Source organism: Pan troglodytes, chromosome 6 (assembly GCF_028858775.2).
Source record: "Pan troglodytes isolate AG18354 chromosome 6, NHGRI_mPanTro3-v2.0_pri, whole genome shotgun sequence".
Classification (NCBI taxonomy): Eukaryota; Metazoa; Chordata; class Mammalia; order Primates; family Hominidae; genus Pan; species Pan troglodytes.
In genome coordinates, this window is record NC_072404.2 from 18845187 (window position 1) to 18866158 (window position 20972).

Below are 20972 nucleotides of genomic sequence, written 5' to 3' on the forward strand. Positions count from 1 at the left end.
TGTATGCATATAAGGTAAGGGGAGGAAGAAAGAGTGGGAGCTGGAGAAAGAGAGAGAGAATGACTATTGATACATATATGCCAGCTGTTATATTAAATAGCAGAAATATGCTAGCCAAAGAAATTAAACAAATAAACAGACCCTACCCTTGACAGCACACACACACACACACACATCCATAAATCTCTTTTTACCAAGATACTGTAAAATTAAGAGATGTTTAGTTTTGATTTGTGTGAAGATTTTATTAAATTGATTTGTGTCTATTTGTAGCTAAAACATTCCTTTTTATATTAACCATAATGTAAAAATGTATGATTGCATGAATTTGGCTTGTTGTATCTTAAAATTTTAAAGCCGTCCCATTAGCAATATTTATATTGTCTATCTGAAAGGAGAGAATGGCATTTTGATATGGTCACTTGAGGCAGCTAATTCATTTTTACCAAGCTTCATTGACTCAGATTCTCACTTGGCTTGAATAAATTTTAGGATTAAGCTTTACTGTTAAAACTGCATCATGCCAGTGTCAAAAAGGATTTCATTATCTAGTGTTAAATGAACTTTTTTTTCTCTATTTGTTTCTGTGAGGGGATGGGGTAAAAAGTTCTCACAGCTGCCAGACAAAGAATGACTCTATTTAAAGAGTGGTTGGAAGCACAAATGTTGATTATCTGAATGAAAGAATTTAATTAAATTTCCTAAAGAACAGGATACTACTGACATCAATGATTGGCAAAATGAAGCAGGGAAATACAGTATTTAACATTACAATATTTTTCACTTAATGATGCCAGTATTAGATCTTGGCTGGTATCCTGGAATATGCACAATGGCTTGGCAACAAATTAATTATTTTGCAATTGCAGATGTGGAGCTTTGGGGTGTGAAAGTTTCTTTGCCAAGATGGTTTTGGGAAAAGAACCAAAGCAATCATTTTATTTCCTCATCTATGTGCATATCCTTGTTTATGAATATTGTTGAAATTCTTGACGTCAGATGGTCACAGGACCACAAGCTATATTTGATGAACCTCAGAAAGTGATTCTTTAACACAACAGACTGAAGCCAAAAAAGTGTAACTAGCCTGCATCCTAGTCCATAAAAATAACTTAAAATTTGCACAAAGTATCTTCCCATTGTTCATATCTCTATAAAGTGGATCGTTTCTATTAGTTCTTGATAATTATTATTTAATGATATTTAAGGTCACATTAACTTTCACTGCACCTGAAAATTGTTATGATGGCTGGTGTTAATGAGAGTTGTAGATCATACCGTTCTTATATACCCATAAAAACCCCCACAACCCTAGAAGAAAACCTAGGCATTACCATTCAGGCCATAGGCATGGGCAAGGACTTCATGTCTAAAACACCAAAAGCAATGGCAACAAAAGCCAAAATTGACAAATGGGATCTAATTACACTAAGGAGCTTCTGCACAGCAAAAGAAACTACCATCAGAGTGAACAGGCAACCTATAAAATGGGAGAAAATTTTCGCAACCTACTCATCTGACAAAGGGCTAATATCCAGAATCTACAATGAACTCAAAACAAATTTACAAGAAAAAAAACAAACAACTCCATCAAAAAGTGGGCGAAGGACATGAACAGACACTTCTCAAAAGAAGACATTTATGCAGCCAAAAAACACATGAAAAAATGCTCACCATCACTGGCCATCGGAGAAATGCAAATCAAAACCACAATGAGATACCATCTCACACCAGTTAGAATGGCAATCATTAAAAAGTCAGGAAACAACAGGTGCTGGAGAGGATTTGGAGAAATAGGGACACTTTTACACTGTTGGTGGGACTGTAAACTAGTTCAACCATTGTGGAAGTCAGTGTGGCGATTCCTCAGGGATCTAGAACTAGAAATACCATTTGACCCAGCCATCCCATTACTGGGTATATACCCAAAGGACTATAAATCATGCTGCTATAAAGACACATGCACACATATGTTTATTGCGGCACTATTCACAATAGTGAAGACTTGGAACCAACCCAAATGTCCAACAATGATAGACTGGATTAAGAAAATGTGGCACATATGCACCATGGAATACCATGCAGCCGTAAAAAATGATGGGTTCATGTCCTTTGTAGGGACATGGATGAAATTGGAAATCATCATTCTCAGTAAACTATCGCAAGGACAAAAAACCAAACACCGCATGTTCTCACTCATAGGTGGGAATTGAACAATGAGAACACATGGACACAGGAAGGGGAACATCACACTCTGGGGCCTGTTGTGGGGTGGGGGGAGAGGGGAGGGATAGCATTAGGAGATATACCTAATGCTAAATGACGAGTTAATGGGTGCAGCACACCAGCATGGCACATGTATACATATGTAACAAACCTGCACATTGTGCACATGTACCCTAAAACTTAAAGTATAATAATAATAAAATAAAAAAAAGAGAGAAAAAAACCCCCACAAATGGGTAAGGAACCTCAACATTATAGTCATCAATACAGGAAATATTGATACCAGTATTGGGTCTTGGGTATAAAATGATACCTAACATAGTATTATTATAATAATATATACCCTGATAATCAGTCTAGCACTTATATATGGCTCTATTAGAGAAAAATATGAAGTTGACCATGGTATTGAGGGTCAAATTTCTTTTTTTATAATAGACCCTGAATACATCAATTGTAGTTAAGAACTGTACATTCATCTTTTTCTGTGTGATTTCTGTGTAAATGGAATTAAGTCATTGGGCAACAGATTCAAGGTGATATTAATTCTAAAACTAGCTTTGCCGCTTGCTTGTGGTGTGAAGTCCAAGAGTATCTTCTTTGAGTCTAAATGTCTTAATTTGATAAAAACAGATAATATTAAGATCTACCTTAAAGGATTTTTTAAAGATTAAAATATTTGTGTAAAGCGTTGAACACATTCCCAGAACAAAGTTTGTATTTTTATAGATGTTAGCTATATAATTTGACACATTTCTATATTCACAAATGTATGTATATACATTACATATAATTACATATGCGTACTTATATGCATGTATTGTCTAAATATATACAAATATGAATGTATATCCAAATTATTTTAGATTTTCTTCTTCTTTTTTTTTTTTGAGGCGGAGTCTCACTCTGTCACCCAGACTGGAGTACAGTGTTGCGATCTCAACTCACTGCAACCTCTGTCTCCTGGCTTCAAGTGATTGTCCTTCCTCAGCCTCCCAAGTAGCTGGGATTACAGGCGTCTGCCACCTTGCCTGGCTTATTTTTGTATTTATAGTAGAGATGGGGTTTCACCACGTTGGCCAGGCTGGTGTTGAACTCCTGACCTCAGGTGATCCGCCCACCTTGGCCTCCCAAAGTGTCGGGATTACAGGCGTGAGCCACCACTACCGGCCTAGATTTTCGTCTTCTTGCATAAAGTATAAATCAAATATGCTTATTTAAACATGTACCTAGCATACAGATCTTTCTTCACCTGCACCCAACCGCCCATTCCTACATCTCTTCCACATCCAACACATGTAGTCATTTACCTAATATTATGCATACAATGAGAGCTTTGTTTGAAAATATGCTGAAAATGTGTAATGTTGACTTCTGCTTCTCTGTCGTTAAGTGAAACCAAAGATAGTAGAAAAGCATCTATTTCACAGTTGGTATATGTAAGGTCCAGGGTGCTACTTTTGTTTACATTGGGCTAAACAATATGGCTTCCCCTTAAAAATTAGCTTATAACATAAACTTGTTACAACACCAGCAGAAAAGAAAATAAGAAATTTAGGATAATTCTAAAGAATAAGCATCGATAACAGGATAAACATTGAACATCCATAGAAATGTAGAAACTACATATCCCCAATACTGTAATGTTGACAGAAACAGATGCATAATTTCTTGCCAACTTCCCCAAAACTGTAACAAAGAATCTTTGTTATATCTTACTTTCATCAGAGAGATCCAAGTATAACATATTGGCCTGTAATAATGCATGCATATTATTTGAAGGTAACTTGGTATTTACCTGCTACTTTATAAAATGTAACCATAAACTTAATTGCAGTGTTCCCCAAATCTAGTGCTATGGAGTATATGGTCAACATTTATTTTAAATATTACCCAATACCACAATTACTGAAACATATTTCTTCGTACTACTCCTAATAATTTTATCTTTTTTTTTCTGGTAAAACTATTGTCAAGGATTTATCTTTCTGTAAATATCCAGAATTATATATCCTCACACTTATGCCAGAAACACAAAATCCCTGTCCTCTATTTTCTTAATGGACTCTTCTCAGTAGACTCTTTATTGACATATTAATCTAGACATTAACAAATATTCACAAGGGGATCTAATAAATTGGAATGTGAAAGAACTAAAGTTTCCACTCAAAAGCATTTTGAGTAGAGTTCATACACAAAGTATTATTCTAAGTTAGATTTTATAAAATAAAATAGGATATTTTAAGTTTAGCTAACATATTAATTAAAAGATTTAACAAGAAAATCTACCTCATGTTAGTATTAACAATCCTGTGGTTTACTTTCAGAATTGACCATTGTTCTGAATTTAACCTCAGGGATATTGTGATAACAATGTAAAAATAAAAATGATGTAAAAAATTCCACCCCTTGAAGCTGAGCCAATGTAATTTATGATTAGGATGTTTTCTGTTCTTTAGTTGCTTATGCTTCCTAGAAATTGTTTGAGGTGTTTCTAAAAGTTCTTCATGTTTAGACTCTATTTTTAAGGAATAAACTCAGCTTCTCTTTCTTATTTTATATCCTGAATCAAAAACATAACTAAAATAATGCCAAAATTAATTATAAAAAGATAAGTGTTTTCGCTTATTAATGATAAACAATGAGAGGAATCCATTGTGACCCTGAGGTATGTTGTGTTACTAAACAGTTAGCTTCTGACATCATTGCCTGTTCATTCTGTGATGTGATGGGACATCTGTGGTTCCACAGTATTTTATGTGAAGCATGGCACCCCGAAGGCTCTGTGAAACAGTGATAACCTGGGACATATTCTAAATCTGAATCTCTTGAGGCCAGTCTCACCATTTCTTTGAACATTTCTTTCCTTGGTTTTTAAAATCTAGTTCCACAGAATGACCTTTAATTTTTGATCCCTAGGAGTAGAATTTTATTAGAAGTTATCATGGCTTAAGGAACAGGAGATGGAGCAAAGGAGCTATTTACTATGGTTGTCAGGACGTCTTGGGGAGATGCTATTACATCTGGTTGTGTTTAATGTTTTTGTTATTGATACAAAAGGGCTGTTGAAAAGCGCATTAAATTAATCTCATGGGAGATACTGCAGACTACAAAGGCATGTGAAAAACAGTACAAACAAGATAACAGGAAGGAAAGTATATTTTCTTTGGACTATAAGCCCTAGCACAGTTTTTTTTTTATTTTTTACTTTTAGTTGACATAATCACTACATATTTATGGGACACAAAGTGATATTTCAATACATGTATGCAATGTGTAATGATCAAATCAGGGTAATTAGCATATTAATCACCTCAAGCACTTATTAGTTCTTTGTGTTGGGAACAGTCAAAATCCTCTCTTCTGCTTTTTTGAAAATATATAATAAATGATTGTTAGCTATATTTACCCAGCACTGCTATAGAACACTAGAACTTGTTCCTCCTTTCTAGCTACAATTTCATATCTGTTAACCAACCTCTCCCTATCCTCCTCTCCCCTCCACCCTTTCCAGTTTCTAGTAACCACAATTCTACTGTTTCTATGAACTGAACATTTTCAGCTCCCACATATGAATGAGAAGATGCAGCATTTATTTTTCTGTGCCTGACTTATTTAACTTAAAAAAGTTTTCCTGCAGGCTGATGTATGTTGCTACAAATGACAGAATTTCATTCTTTTTTATGCCCGAATAGTATTCCATTGTGTGTGTGTGTATATATATGTGTGTGTATATATATATATATGTATATATATACACATATATATGTGTATATATGTATATATATACACATATATATGTGTATATATACACATATATATGTGTATATATGTATATATATGTATATATATACATATATATATATGTATACACACACACACCATATTTTCTTGTTCCATTCATCTATTGATGGACATTTAGGCTAATTCCATATTTTGGCTGTCGGGAATAGTGCTACAATAAGCATGAGGGTGCACATATTGCTTTGATATACTAATTTCCTTTTGTTTGCATAAATACACTGTAGTGGGATTGTTGGATCATGTGGTAGTTCTACTTTTAGTTTTTAGATGAATTTTATTCTGTTTTGCATAATGGATATATTAATTTACATTCCCACCAACATTGGTCTATGCAAAGATTTTGTGGGTAAGACTTCCAAAGCACGGGCAAAACAAAAATAGATAAATGGGACTATATTAAACTAAAACGGTTCTGCACAGCAAACAATGAACAGAATGAAGAGACAACCTATGAATGGGAGAAAATATTTGTACACTACACATTTGAAAAGGGGCTAATATCCAGAATATACAAGGAGCTCAAACAATTCAACAGCAAAAAAAGCTAATAATCTGATTAAAAAATGGGCAACGGATCTGAGTAGGCATTTTTTATAACAGACAAATGGGCAACAAGTATATGAAAAATGTTAAACATTCCTAATCATCAGAGTAATGCAAATTGAAACCATAATGAGATATCTCCCTCTAGTTAGAATGGCTGTTATCAAAAAGACAAAAAATAACAAATGCTGACCAGGACGAGCAGCCTAGTATTTTACTGGAAAAAGAAACAAAGACATTCCCTTTCCACCCACCATTAGCCACCCAGCATTACAAATTATTAATTCAAATGAAGAAATATCATGGTGGCAACTTACACAAATCTAATTTACTTCTCTAGTAAAGAAAAAGTGATTTTAGGCTTAGATAAAAAGTGATGTTAGTCTTATATTAAGACTAGAAAGGTGAGGCAAGTAATTTGTCCAAGTACAGTAGCTGGTATCAGCATCTAAACTTGAACTCAGAACTGTCAGACATCAAATTCATGTATGTTCCACTTACCTGGACTGCTTTGCTTCCCAAAATGTAGAACTTAGAGCAAGGAAATCTAGTTAGGTTTTACTCGCAAAAGACACCAAGTATTTTTGAAGTATCACGCACTTCTCTGTGCTTCAAAACCTTAATCAGAGCTCATCAGGTTTATTATGTATTCCAAATAATTGTAAAAGCTAGAAAAATGTGATATATGAACTTGCCAAACTAATAAAACTTTAACTGGCATAAGACAGGCAAGTGAAATATATAGCAAATATTTAAAACAATATTAACATAAGAGTTTTTTAAAACTAATGATTTACGTAATCATCGGTTTATATTCAAAATCCTAAAAGAATGGAAGTGTCTATTTGTTAAGGTCAAAGTCAGTAAGGAGATTATAGGAAGAAAATAAGGAATATAGGAATAAATCTGTCTTCTCTGTATTCATACTAACATTCTATTATAAATTATCCACAAAATTTAAAAGGAAATGTACTATTATAATTAAGAGAATGGATTCTGGAGCCTCACTGCCTGTATTTAAATAGCTTACCAACTTTTGCCAAGTTATTTTTATTTCTCTGTTAATTTATAAAACCTTGTTTTTTCCTCCATCTGTAACACAGGCACAATAATTACAAATAAATAATGTGGTACAAATGGTACAAATTAATGCACATAAATCACCTTAATCCCATATCTAGCAAAAATCAGCTGGGCTATAACACCGAATAAATGTTAATTATTATTATTAGCTATAAATTTATATTTCAAAATTAGTGGGATCATTACTATATTCCAAATTAGATTTGGTAAATGGCAAATATGTTTTTCTTGACTAAACTTTACCAAGTGCATTAGTGCTAACCTATAGTATCATCTGTATGTTTAAGCGGAATTGGGCTTAGTGCTAAAATAAAAGTATACCCCACAAATCCTTGATGTTATGTTCAAAGTAAGATAGTAAAATAGAGTGAGCTAACTTCAAAGTAATCCCTAATTGAAAGTTAGATATTTATTCACCAAAAGACGTTGTCTTCTTATTATTTTTGAGATATTCTTCTGGAATTCGCCAGTGGCATTTACAAACATATCCACAATGAGTCAGTGCTTGATAATCTTCATCAGTTGCCCAAGAATTCAATTTGAGAAAACAGGCATTTGGAGCCAAACCTGATGAATAAGGTGATTGATCAAGACTGGGTTAATTGAAATGATGAGACTAATTTTTGTGTGTGACTCATAAAAAGTTCGGAGAACAATTCCAGTATTTGGGGTGATGGCAGCAATTCATACATTCCAAGTTCTTTGCCACAGGTTTATGTGCTGACTTTCAAAAATGCCCAGGGTGATTTCAGGTTAAAACACACTTTTTTTTTTTTTTGCATTGATATCCTTGAGTTATGGGTAGAAAATCAGTGTCTACTAACTTAAAGCCACATGTTTATCAACTTTGACCATCAGTTTAAAAAAGATATCAGTAAAGGACAAGAGCTTAATGATGCTCTTCCTACAAACACAGACGTCTGCTGATGAAGATTCTCAGAGGCCTTTATTTATCCGCATGTTTGGAGCTGTCTCTACAAAGGGACAATATTGAGAGGGAATGGTAAAAGGAAAGGCAAGCATCATTCCAGAGAGGCTGCAAAGAATTTTACATGATGAAAAGTAGTTTCAAAGGTCAATGGATAGAACAATTGGAAGGGATCTTTGCAGATCAAATTGCTGGAAGGCTTTTTAGATTTGGCCTCCCTTAGCTGTGTGATGCTTTCCTTAAGGACACATTGTCTCCTGGCCACCTTCATGCTTGACTTGAACTCTTTCAGACTGTAGACAATGAAGGCAGGAATGCTTTTTTGTGCAGTTTTCCCAAATGAGTGGGTTCCAATTTAGTTCTTAAACTTATAACTAGAGTTGAAAAATAAAATGCAGGTTAAAAATAGCCCAAACTGTTGGTTAACACTCTTGGAAGCAATGTTTTATTTTATCGCCTTATTTTTGTTGTACTGTTTTGCCTTTTGTGAGTTTCTAATTACCCTTCCAGTGACCTTCTCCATTGCTGCTCTGATAATAGTCACTTTTTTCATGGGAATTTGGCAAAGGATGTCAGACCATGCTATAACACTGTTCAATTGCAGATGGATGAGGTGATGTCTTTTTGCCACCTGCTGGGGAGCAGTTGAGAGGCTGCCTCCTCATTCACCCTGAGAGTCACTGTTGTCTGGAGGCTCTCAGGCAGCAATTGTAAATGAGACTCTTCTGTGGCCTCCTTCTTTAAAGCCTGAGCAAGTCTTTCTGTGATACACTATAATTCTTTTTTCCTAGGCACCAGGATCAAAGTCCTTCTAAACTAGTGTCTCCACAGCCAGAATCAAGCTGGCTTTCTCTCCCGAAAAAAAATGTTTATTTCCATATAAAAAGATGATCTCAGTTCCCCACAGATGATATAAAACCAGTCAATCATTTACATATATATTACATCAACTGGTTTTTGTCTTGACAAGAAACAACAATCTCAGCTTGAAACAGCTTTCTTAAATACAATCCATGATTGCATATAGATTTCTTCCCGCATATAGAAAACCTAACAGAAGCAAAGAAAAAACTGAGTCTGTGTTTATTATTGTTTATTTCATAGGAGAGTTTTCTTTATTCCTCATTTTTCAATAGTGTGCTTTCTACACACTGCACTTAGAGATTTAGTACCCGCTTGTGTACTTCCCCATTAGGGAAACTACCTAAAAACGTGTCTGTGGTAGCAGGAATTTTATGTGAAAAGAAAATGTTACCTAAATAAAAAAGTAACTTTTGAAGAGCTTTTATTTCTTTAAAAAAAAACAACAACAATAAAATTGGGCCACTACCTGGAGGTGTGCCTATCATTTTTATAGCAGCAAAGTCTGAGTTTGTTATTTGAGAAATATTCATAGTGAGAGCAGCAGCTATTATAATTTATAAATGTTTGTTTTCCCTCTTGGATTGATCCCAGAGTGTCAGGGAGAATGAACTTTAGCTAAGCATACACTGGTTTACTAGGAGGGCTGGTGGAATTATAAAGAGAGCAAGGGCTTGAGAAACCATCCCATGGATTTTGAATGCTATTTCTGCCACTTTACACTGGACAATCTTGGACAAATTGCATATTCCTTAAATCTCAGTTTTCTTGAAAGAAAACCCAACTCTAAAATGAGCAAAAAATTTTCACATTTTCCCAAAAAAGATAAACAAATGGCCAAAAAGCGCATAAAACATGTTCAACTTTGACTCGTCTTTAGGAAAATGGAAATAAAACCAAAATAATATATCATTTTATATCCATTATGATGGCTACTATTAAAAAAAGGAAAAATAACAAGTGTTGGTGAGGATGTGAAAAATTAGAATCCTTGTGCATTGGTGGTGGGAATATAAAATAGTGGCAGCTACTGTGGAAAACAGTTTGCCTCAAAAACTTAACATAGAGTGACCACATGATTCAACAATTTAACTTCTAGATATATACTCAAGATAACAAAGCAGGGATTGAAACAGACACTAGTACACAAATATTCATAGCAGCATTATTCACAATAGCCCAAAAGCGAAAACTATCCAAATGTCCATCTACAGGTGAATAAATAACATGTGATTTACAATGGAATATTATTCAGTCATATGAGGGAATTAAATTCTGATACATGCTACAACATACATGAAACTTGAAAACATGGTAAGTGCAGTATGTCAGACAAAAAATGAAAAATATAGTATGATTCCATTTACTTAAGGTACCTAAACTAGGCAAACCAATGTCTGGGGAGACTGGGAAATCAGTAGTTATTATTTAAGTGGTTCACAGTTTCTGTTGGGAATGATGAAAAAGTTCTGGAAACAGATGGCAGTGATGGCTGTACAACATTGGGAATGTACTTAATGTGATTGACTTGTACACTTAAAATCGTTAAAATGGTGAGTTTTGTGTTATATATTTTACCACAATTTTTAAAAACCCTCAATTTTCTTCTCAATAAAATTAGAATTTTAATTTTATTAAAATAAAAATGTTTGATAACTACATTACATAAAAAGCATATATATATATATATATATATATATATATATATATATATATATATATAGCAAGACCTAGACAAAGTGGCAGACATCTGTGATTTCACTGACTGGCATTACCATACTTTTGAGATCAGTATTCTGATCTCCATTTTGGTAAGCCCACCGTCCCATCTGATTTCTTTCACTACATACCAGCTGATATAATTTGGATGTTTCTTGCCTCCAAATCTCATGCTGAAATGTGATTCCCAGTGTGGGAGTTGGGCCTGGTGGGAGGTGTATGGGTCATGGGGGTGGATCCCTCATGAATAGCTTGGTGCCATTCTCATGGTAATGAATGAGTTCTCACTTTGAGTTCACCTGAGATCTGATTGTTGAAAAAGAGTGTGGCACCTCCCCTCTCTGTCTCTTACTCTGTCACCATCTGGTACATCCAATCCCCCTTTGTGTTTTGACCGTCACCAGAAGCAGATGCTGACACCACACTTCCTGTATGGCCTGCAGAACTATGAGCCAAAATAAGTCTCTTTTTAAAATAAATTATCCAGCCTCAGGTATTTCTTTACAGCAACACAAATGGACTAACACGGAAAATTTGCACTGAGAGTGGATGTTGCTATGAAGGTACCTGAAAATTTAGAAGTGGCTTTGGAACTGGGTAACAAGCAGAAGTTGGAAGAGTTGGGAGGGCTCAGAAAAATATAGGAAGATAAGGGAAAGTTTGGAACTTCTTGAGACTTGTTAAATGGTTGTAACCAAAATGCTGATAGAAATATGAATAGCAAAGTCCAGGCTGAGAACATCTCAGATGGAAATGAGGAACTCGTTGAGAACTGGAGCAAAGGTCACCCATGTTACACCCTAGCAATGAACTTGGCTGCCTTTTGCCCATACCCTAGGAATCTGTGGAAGGCTGAACTTAAGAGTGATGACCTAGGAGAGGAGTCCCCAACCCATGGGCCATGGATGGATACCTGTCTGTGGCCCATTAGGAATCAGGCTGCAGAGCAGGAGGTGAGCAGCAGGTGAGCAAGCATTACCATCTGAGCTCTGCCTCCTGTCAAATCAGTGTTGGCATTAGATTCTCACAGTAATGTGAAACCCTATTGTGAACTCTGTATGCAAGGGATCTAGGTTGTGTACTTCTTATGAGAATCTAATGCCTGATCTGAGGTGGAAGAGTTTCATCCAGAAACTATTCCCCCACCACCAGTTTGTGGAAAAATGCCTTCCACAAAACAGGTCCCTGGTGCTAAAAAGGCTGGGGACTGCTCTCCTAGGGTATCTGGCAGAAGAAATTTCTAAGCAGCAGAGCATTTCAGATGTGGCATGGCTGCTTCTAACAACCTGTGTTTAGATGTGAGAACAAAGAAATAACTTAAAGTTGGAACTTTTAATTAAAAGGCACTAGCTGGGTGTGGTGGCTCATGCCTGTAATCCCAGCACTTTGGGAGGCTGAGGCGGGTGGATCACGAGGTCAGGAGTTTGAGACCAGACTGGCCAAGATAGTGAAACCCCATCTCTACTAAAAATACAAAAATTAGCCGGGCGCAGTGGCATACGCCTGTAATCCCAGCTACTCAGGAGGGTGAGGCAGGAGAATCTTGTGAACCAGGGAGGCAGAGATGGCAGTGAGCCAAGATCACGCCACTGCACTCTAGCCTGGGCGACAGAGCAAGACTCCATCTAAAATAAAATAAAATAAAATGAAATGAAATAAAATAAAATGCTCCATGCTTTCTGTACTGCCTGCAGAACCATGAGCTGAAACAAACCTCTTTTCTTTATAAATGACTCATTCTCAAGGATTTTTTTTTTGTAGCAGTGCAAATGGACTAACACAATAGCTATAGGTTAGCCCCCAGCTGGCTTAGGGTTTAAGGATAGACTTAAACTCTACATTGATGCAATCAAAATGAACCTTGGAAATCCTTACTGAAATGCTGGGAAATAATGTCTTCCTCTCTCATGGAGTCACAAGGGCAACTGGTGACCATCTTGGGACTGCAGTGGAAAGTTACCAAGAATGTAACAACATCACAAGTAGACAGAAAAGAGAAATAGAAAAAAATCTATCCTCAGTCTTATGGGCTTAGCTACCAGATCAGGCAGGTTTTACTTAAAGGCAGTCATATCTTGCTGTTTTTCAGTTGAATTAACACAATGCCTTTTCTTCCTTTTTTTTTTTTTTCCTTTGCTTATGTTATTTGGGTGTTTATTGGTTATAATGGTTCTTGATATAGTAGGCATTTAATAGACCTTTATGTAATATTTTCTTATCCCAACACCTGAGAAAGAATTTCATCTCCCCAATTCATTCAACCTAACTCAAAGTGAATTCTCCTGTGCTTATATATAGGTCTTTTAATAATAATAATAGATTATGTGAAAATGTGATAGGGTACTTCCATAGAAAGTGAGAATGCAAGCAGTTATTAATTTTCATCCTCTGAAATAATATAGGTATCATTTGAATTCCTAAAGAAAAAATGTAATCCAGTCTATCCATATGAGGATCAAGTAGATAGTTAGTATCTTGTTTACGGATGACCATCACTGTATTTTAAAGATACTAGGGTCTTCTCAGCCTCCTTGTTACAAATAAAAACACTTCAACCATGTAACATCATTAAGATTTACAGTAAAGCCTCATAGTCAGTTCCTATGACTACTCAACAAATCTGGTATTAGCTCCCAAGTGAGATAATCTTAAAATAATGTCATCTGTATAAGAAAGTTTTGTTTAGAACATGGTGGAAAGCCACAAAGGAAGCACCATCCTCTAAGTAGGCAAATTGGATATTATGTCCATGACTGCAAGCTCTTTATCAAAGCCTGTTTATACAAGTTATAAACACTTCTACTGAGCATGTTTAGCTGGTTTTTGAAGACTCAGAGAAACTTACAAGTGGGGAAAATATTTGCTACCCTGTCAGCATGTTATCTGAAGTTCCAGAAAGATTTGGGGAAGATTCTTTTTTTCTTTTCTTTTTTTTTTTTTGGAGACAGCCTTGCTGTCACCCAGACTGGAGAGCATTGGCAAAATTTCGGCTCACTGCCACCTCTGCCTCTGGGTTCAAGTGATTCTCCTGCCTCAGCCTCCTGAGTAGTTGGGATTACAGGTGCATGCCATCATGCCAGGCCAATTTTTGTATTTTTAGTAGAGATGGGGTTTCGCCATGTTGGCCAGGCTGCTCTCAAACTCCTGACCTCATGTGATCCACCTGCTTTGGCCCCACAAAGTGCTTGGATTATAAGTGTGAGCCACTATGCCTGGCCTGGGGGTAGGGAGGATTTTTCAATTTGTGAATAGTGAAACCATTTGGGGAAATATTTCAAATATTCGTGAATCCTAATAGAGCCAAGGAACATTACCAGAGTTTTGAAAAGCCTAATAGCTCTCAATGTGAACACTTCTGTATTCAACTATTAAGCATTTACTTGACATCTACTATATACAAGGCATTCTACCAATCACTTTTGGATATATGGTAAAAATACAGAGTCCCTGACTTTAAGTCATTAAGAAAAAGCTACTGTTTTGTTCATCTCCATTTTGAAGGAAAGGGAACAAGTTCAGTTAAAATGGCTCTTTTTTAAAAGTTCTGTTACTGAAGAATAATTATTAAACTCTAAAGAAAAGTCAACTTTATCGAATGCATAGTTTCTCAACAATATTTGAAGTTTTGCAATATTTAAATAAAATATGCTGTACTTAATTTTTTCTGAAGAGGTAAAGGGATTTGGTAGTAAATACGCATGTACATATAAAACTGTATAGTGTTGGGCAAGGACTCTTTAAATATTCTTAGACTTATAATCCATGAACCACTTAAAGCATACTCATGGCCTTTGTTTAAAAAAATTGAGATTTTAGAACCACAAACCATAAGGTCAGGCCTGATAATCTGTATTTAAAATTACCTTCCTAAAATATTCTTGGGCATATTAAAGCTTCAAAATCCCTGATGTAGGTCATCAAGATGAGCAACATGTCCTCATCAACCTACATGTTAATAGACAACTTAGAACATATCTACAAAAGGTGTCAATATTTTTCTGCTTTAATCAATTTAAATTAAATTTCGTTTCTGCTTTAATCATTTTAATCAATTAAAGATGATTGTCCTGAGTTTTCATAAAGGTTTTAGGGAGGCAGTGTATTTGAAATACTACCAGTGTGTCTTTTTAATCTTATAATTAATGTTTTCCCCATGTGCTGCCTCCTCTTCAAATACCTAGAATACTCTATCCTTATGAACCCAGGAGACAGATGTGATCACATAAAAAGTGAAAAAAAAGTAACTTCTTTTTAATGATTTTTATTATTTAAAAGCTAATGTCCTTTAGGGGAATAAAGCCAATCTTGGTTTAGAGTGGAATAAATCAGTGGCTCTCAAATGTAGTATGCTTTAGAATCACATGGATAGCTTGTTAAATCATGGATTACGCTATCTCTTCCCCCCAGTTTTAAAGTTTCTAATTCATAGGTGGGAGTATGGAATTTTTAACAAGTTCTGGGTGATGCCAATTTTGCTTGCACAGGAACTGTATTTTTTTAATTTAATGAATACATATTTGAAAATTTTGTGTTTGAGGAGGGTCAAGGTTCTCTTCCTCACCTGTGCAATTTTATTCTCCCCAGTACCTGATTGACAGAAAAAATTGCCCTAGTTGGGAGAGGGAAATGAGAGATAAAGTGATCAAAAGGAAGCAGCAAAACCCAATATTTGTGAGATCTGAGAGAAAAGTGCACTCTCTGCCTTCAGGGACATAGTGAGACCTAGACTGGCTGCATAATGAGTTCAGGCAGATGGTTTTAGGCACAATCAGAGTGTAGGTCATGCCCTAGGGTAGCATGGAGAATGTAACGTGATTTCCATCACCCAGGGATTACCATTGTGGGCTAAACTATTTGGATCGGAAGAGGCCAGGTCACCACCCACCAGGGAGCTCTCCATGATGATATGCGAAAATTTTCTGTTATTCTGTAGATAACAGAAAAGACATTTGAGAACCAGGTAGTTCCTTCCTCTCCAATCCTTTAAAACTAGGTATGGATCCTGGAATTTAGAACTGACCTGGGAAAATGGGGAATCCAAGATTGACTGAGATTAGATTTTTACCACTCCAGTAGTGGATATGGGTTTAAGAACTAAAATAATTTTATAAAATTAAGTTTTATTTCTTATACAACTGAGAAATAAATTGAGAGCCAGATCCACTACATGGTGATTATAATTTGAAGTAATGATGATGCACAATTGGTGTATTTCATGTCTCTGTTTTATTCTTTGACCAGTGCTATTTTCTAAAATGATTACAGATTCATTAAAAGAAAAGAAATTAAATTTGAGATACTGAACTCTCCTCTTAAATGATGTTTAGATAAAAATGCTTCATTTCATATCTACCTTTGCTGATAATGTGTCCTTTCATTCACCTAACCTGTGAGCCTGTCTGCTGCTCACATCTGATATATTGTTTAGAATGAAAACAAAATAAGTCTAACGGAACAATACCACTCTTGCCTGCTATCTTAGCATTTGCCCAAGCTGCAGTGGTTTCATTTGTAGAAGGAAAATAAAGCAAACATCAGCTTGTCTGTGCCACATGAAATAATTTTAATCTGTGAAATTTTATGTAAGATTACTTTAACCTGTGAGAATTTATGGAGAACATGTGTCTGTGTTTTGACCTAGACAACCATACTTCTGGTTGTCTAGGTTAAAGCCAAATTCACATCAACATATCTTTCATTTACTGCAAGATTTCAAGATAAGAGATGAAAAAAAGAATTTGGACTCTCTCTTTGTTGACATGCAAATCAAAATGAGATATTCAGCAACTGACTCTAGAACCACAAAAATAGATAGAAAACAACAATACAGCAAACCAATTCTAGGAGGAGACAAAGTATCAAACTAAAAGTTAATATAGAAATAATTAAGGCAGCCAGGTGTGGTGGCTCACGCCTGTAATCCCAGCACTTTGGGAGGCTGAGGTGGGCAGATCACCTGAGGTCGGGAGTTCGAGACCAGTCTGACCAACTTGGAGAAACCCCGTCTCTACTAAAAATACAAAATTAGCTGGGCGTGGTGGCACATGCCTGTAATCCCAGCTACTCGGGAGGCTGAGGCAGGAGAATCACTTGAACCCGGGAGGCGGAGGTTGTGGTGAGCTGAGGTAGCGCCATTGCACTCCAGCCTGGGCAACAAGAGCAAAACTCTGTTTCAAAAAAATAAATGAATAAAAATAAAAGAAAAGAAATAATTAAGGCAAAAATAATTAAGGCAAACTAGAGAGAAAAATCAATTGTATCATCAAAAGTTATTTTGAAATTTTAGAATTCAAAATAGAGGGCAAAGAAAACAATACAAAAGCAAAATGAAATAAAAAACATTGCAACTCAAGATTTTCACATTCTTTAGGTGTTAGCATCTGACATAGAAAAGTTTTTTTTACATGTATTGTGATGAAAAATTTAATTCACCTATATGTTGGCTTATTTTAATTCATTTAATTGCAGTCAAGACACAGTTAGGTCCACATACTACATAGTGATTAAACAAGGGAAGTTTGTTTGTGGCAAATCTCTTATTACGTAACTTTTATATATTACATGGCCAGAAATTCTCACCTTGATCCTCACTATTTTTTTGTTTCAGTAAAATATTAAAAAAAAAAGTCATGAAAAACTTTATGTAGTGTTTAATACGTTAAGACATATGATTTTTAAAAACTTTGTAATCAATATTGGTCACTATTGTCTGTCTCTGCCACATGCCACATCTCTCCTTAACCTATTTATAGCCTTTGGATTTCTGTTTTTATTTGGTGATGGTTGTCATTGTCACTGTATGTGTGTGTGTGTCTGTGTGCGTGTGTGTGTATGTGTGTGTGCATGTGTGTGTAGTCTCATTTTGCTATTATGTCCTCTGCCACTTTCTTTGTAAATGCAAAGAGGGTTAAAAATTAAGCTTAATATGAAGCAAGTACTTGGCACCTGCTTTCAAAGAACTGTGAATCATAAATGGAAGACGGTTCATTCGGCTACCTCATAACTGTATTTAAGACCAGCCTGCCAGGTGCGGTGGCTTATGCCTGTAATCCCAGCACTTTGTGAGGCCGAGGTGGGCGGATCACTAGGTCAGGAGTTCAAGATGAGCCTGGCCAGCATGGAGAAACCCCATCTCTACTAAAAATACAAAAAATTAGCCTGGTGTGGTGACGTGCGCCTGTAGTCCCAGCTACTCAGGAGGCGGAGGTGAGAGAATCGCTTGAACCCGGCAGTGGGAGGTTGCAGTGAGCCGAGATCGCGCCACTGCACTCCAGCCTGGGTGACAGAGCGAGACTCTGTCTCACAAAAACCAAAAACAAAAAAACCCCCAGCCTGTGGATTGTTTTAAATGTTACACTTTTCTATCCTGGATTCTCTATTTGCTTATTGTTTATATGTTCTGTTTTTCCATCGAATTTTCCTATTTCTTGAATCATTGTCAGCATATTATCCTTTAATTATTTTAACATAGTTTTTCTTAATTTTTGAAATGTATTTGTAATAGCTACTTTGTAACTATTTTGTAGCAATCTTTGCTTAATCCAACATAGGGTCCACTCAAAATCACTTTCTATTGACTAATTTATTCCATATGCTTTTCAAATATGCATTTCCACATCACTCCTAAGTTTCTGGTCAAAGCTGGACAATTTTATATGATATAAATCACTTTTATCAATTTTATGTGATATACTATAGTAAGACTGGATTTTGATTGCTTTTTCTAAAGGTTTTTGGATATTATTTTATTTTGTGATTTTGTTTGTGCCTGTACTTAAACTGTGGGATCTGTCTTGCCATGGTATTCAGCTCTTTATATCTCTTTACAATATTTTTCTTCTTTTTTAATTCCTGATTTCCAGGGGTCATTTCCTTGTAGGCACTGCTATGTGATTAACCAGTGGTTTGGGCAGAACTTACAGTCAAATGCCTCGAACCTGTGAGGCTTCTATTTGACAATGTAATTGTGTATAGGTAAAAAAAAAACATTCAAAATTCAAGCAACTTTAAAGTCTGTTTCAGCTTTTACTTTCTGCCAGGCCCTTGGATGTCTCCTGCAAATATGTGTAATTTCTGAGCCAGCCAGGAATGTGTGCTTACCTACTCTTTCTATGACTTTCTTATTTACAGGGTGTCCCTGTTACATTTCTGGATCATGCATTGCTTGTCCCAACTGGGACAGTAACCTCATGGTTGCAGAGATACAGGTTTTACTATTTGTTTCCTACTGGACTTGTTACTTTCACTAACAACACTACTAGACATTTGGTTTTACACTCTGCTTACAGTTGGATTATACCTTCTGCCTGTGCTGTATGCTGCCCAGCAAGGATGGGACTGTAGATTCCCATTGTTATTAGCCAGAGATCTAGCAGCTTTGTATGTGTAAACACTTCTCAATGTGTGCTTTCCCACTGGTCAAACGCTAGAGCTCTGAAATTGATATTACATTTTTTCCCAGTTTTTCACTAGTTTTGGGGGAGAGGATTCCCTTACTTATGCTAATGTTACTAAAATTGTTGTTCCATTCTTTTATTTTTTTTTAAGAACCTCTGATTCAGAAATAATTTGAGATTTACAGGGCAGTTGCAAAGACAGCACAGACAGTTCTTGTGTATTTCTCACATTTCTTCCCCGGTGTAACATCTCATATAACCACAGAATTTAAAAATTAACATTTGTAGGATTTTTAGACTCTATTTGGATTTCAATAATTTTCCCATTGGTTTCCATTTTCTGTTGCAGGATTGAATTCACAGTTCCATGTTGTATTTTGTTGTCATGTCTCCTTGGTTGGCAATATATGAACGTATCTCAGTCATGGAAGACGTTGACACTTTTGAAGAGTACAGGTCAGGTATTTTGCAGAATGTACCTTAACTGGGGTTTTCTTATGATGAGACTCGGGTTGTGGAATTTGGGGAAGAATATCACAGAGGCCAGGTGCCCTTCTCATCACATAGTATAGGGGTACATGATATCAACATGACTTATGACTGGTGACGTTCACCTTGATCTTTTGATTGTAAGGCAGTGTCTGTCGGGTTTCTCTACTGTAAGCTTTACAATTTTTCCCTCTCCATACTTAGTTCATTAGAAGTAGGTTACTAAGTTCAGCCCACAGTTAATGGAGAGAGAATTATGCTATACCACCTGGAGGGAGGAAGGAATATCAAAGTTTAAAGTTGTGTCAAAACCACGTGGTAATGAATAAATGATTTGAGGGAGGTATTTGAGACTCTTCTGTAAATATCTATTTCTTCTTAAAGTTTTATTCACTAATTTTTAGCATTAATCAGTGAATCTTCACTGCAATAATTATTACTGTGGTATTTAATGGTGATTTAAAACAAATTTACTAATTCTATATTTATTATTTGGATTTTTCTGTAGGCATTATTTTCTATTATTTTTGAAACCAGTTTTTCTGCCTCATTTATTTCAAAACATAATTCCTCAGATTCACCATGAATTGTACAACACTGTGGCTTTAAACATACGTGCCTTTGGAATAGTCTGGAATACCTTTCTCCTGTCTTGTTATCAAACACGTTTTACTGCAAGAATCAATGAAATGCTCTTACTAACGTCTGAAGTCTTGACTTACAATTTTTACCATCTTTAGGAAAATGATTATACTATGGATTTGTGTCTTCAAAAAAGATATATTGAAATTCCCAGTATTTCAGAATGATACCTTATTTGTAAATGAGGTCATTGCACATATAATTAGTTAAGATGAGGTCATACTCGGGTAGGGTGGTTCTGTTATCCAACAGGACTGGTATTTTTATGAGAAAAAGACACC

At 35.7% G+C, this 20972-nt stretch overlaps 1 long non-coding RNA gene across 4 annotated transcripts in view; it reads left to right on the forward strand.

The window, feature by feature from the left end:
* The window catches only part of LOC134810521 (uncharacterized), a 384534-nt gene that overhangs the window by 91430 nt on the left and 272132 nt on the right, over nt 1-20972 (forward strand). For 2 of the 4 annotated variants that reach the window (XR_010158799.1, XR_010158800.1), the window contains exon 2: nt 19910-20016. The exons of the other annotated variants lie outside the window; for them this stretch is intronic. This is a non-coding gene — a long non-coding RNA (uncharacterized LOC134810521). The remainder of the gene's footprint in view (nt 1-19909; nt 20017-20972) is intronic. 4 annotated transcript variants of the gene reach the window in all.